Source organism: Apteryx rowi, unplaced genomic scaffold (assembly GCF_003343035.1).
Source record: "Apteryx rowi isolate R43461 unplaced genomic scaffold, aptRow1 scaffold_1622, whole genome shotgun sequence".
Lineage (NCBI taxonomy): Eukaryota > Metazoa > Chordata > Aves > Apterygiformes > Apterygidae > Apteryx > Apteryx rowi.
Genome location: NW_020447889.1, coordinates 5,197 through 7,277, shown reverse-complemented (window position 1 = coordinate 7,277; position 2,081 = coordinate 5,197).

Sequence of the window (2,081 nt, the reverse complement as noted above, 5' to 3'; positions counted from 1 at the left end):
GGAGACCTGTATGGAGAACCTTCCTCGCCAGCTCCCCAGCCCTGCCATTGCCCTCATCAGCCACTGGGGACTTCAGATGACTCTTGTGAAAATCCAACCTTTTGCCACTCAAGTCTGTTGCTGAATGGTACAGCTCATGTGCACCAGTTCCCACCTGCTTTCCTTCGAGAACTAGCTGCAAGCAGACACAGAAGGGTTTGTCTTAAGAGCAAACAAACAAATTATAAATTGGGAAAAGTTTAATAAAAGATACAAGACGCTTTGTCAACTGTATGTCAGGTCCAAGCTACATCCAGTGAGGTCCACTGCCCACAAGGCATAACCTTCCTTGAAATGTTTTCCACAGACAGATAGGAAAGGAAAGACAAGAAACACAACAAAGGAGCTGGCTAAAAAGACAACAATGAGACTGCTGAAAGACGAGGCAAGCTTCAGACTCCCAGCAGCTCAGAGCAGCACCTGGAGAGTTGAGAGGTACCTGAAAGGATAAACAGCAAGGGGAGAAGGAAAACTGGGAAACTACAGAAAGTGCATGTGCATGTGCCCAGAGAGCAGTGGAAACACAAGGTCAAGGGCAGATTAATATTTCTTCTCCCCAGATTAATACCCCTCTTGAAGATTTCCACTCTTTCAGCATGTTCATTGAAGTAGACTAAAATAATCACCAGTGGGCCCTCTCTAAGCACTGAAGGAAGACTGATTCCAGCATTACCAACTGTCTCATCGGAGGATGGTTATGTGCAAGAGGTGGAAATGTTTTGCTCTGGAAGCCCCGATTCCCATCTCTTAACTAGGCAGGACACACAGAACGGGACAAGAGGGGAGCTCATTGACAACAAGGAGGAGGCTGATCTCACCCCAGGCCAGACCCCCTCAGTGCAGATGTCTCCATCAAATCCAGTTCTCTGCACCTCCCTTTCTCATCTATGGAGGGAACTAAGTTGTCTCAGCTGAGCTGTTTTGAGACACATTTCCTAATGACAAGCTCAGGTCCTGCAGGAGCCACCTCCAAAATTTCCAGCACCGCATGGCAACACAGCTACCCCAGGGCATCTCAGGCAGCAATAGCCTCTCTMTGTGGTCAAATGAATCAAGCCCAAAAAGTAGATCCTAGTCATAAGTTGAAATCTTCTCAAAAAATAACTCAATGCAACAATTGACAAGAAATCCTTGTTTCCAAGACTTCACACAGTTTTTAACATTATCATTTATTTTTTTCTTTCTTATTAATTGGCAGCACCATGTTCATGCACTACAGAAATTAGCCTGTCTATGTGAATGTATATATATATATATATATATATATACACACAGACATATCATTCATCAAAACATATTTGCTACCAACACTCTGAATGGAGAAACCTTGTTCTCAGGAACTGCTTTATATAAACTTTCATGTTTCAGCTCTCTTCTTCTGCCTCTCTGGCCTTTCTTCTTCCTCTAAATATTCTTTCTTTACAGAGCACTCCAGGGAAAGATTCACTGAATCACAGCACTTGGGGTGGACGAGACCTCTGGACGTCACCTAGTCCCAGCCGCCCTGGTCAATGYRGAGGGAACTAGATGAGGTTGCCCAGGGCCTCTCCCCACTTATGCATTGGCCACAAGGGTGCTGAGAGTGCGCTCCATCCACTGTGCAGGACATTCATAAAGGTGTTAAACAGTCCTGCCCCACATGGTGATCATTGAGGGATGCTGCTAGTAACTGGCTGCCACTTGGAACTTGTACCACTGATGACAGTGTTTCAGCCTGATGGTCCAGCCAATCTTCCGCCTACCTTCTGGTCCATTGATTCAGGGCAGAGCTCAACAATTTGCCTCTAAGGAGACTCTGGGCGACTGTGTCCAAGGCCTTGCTAAAGTGAAGGTTCACAGAATCCCTACAAAATCCCCCTTGTACACGCACACATTCATCTTATGGCAGAAGGCAATCGGGTTGGTCGGCCATGGTTTCCATTTCCCCTTGGTCAACCCATGCTGCCTCTTCCAGGCCTTCTCCTTCCTATGCTTGGAGATGGTTTCCAGGAGGATTTGCTCCATCACCTTCCCAGGCACTAAGATGAACATGACCAGCCTGT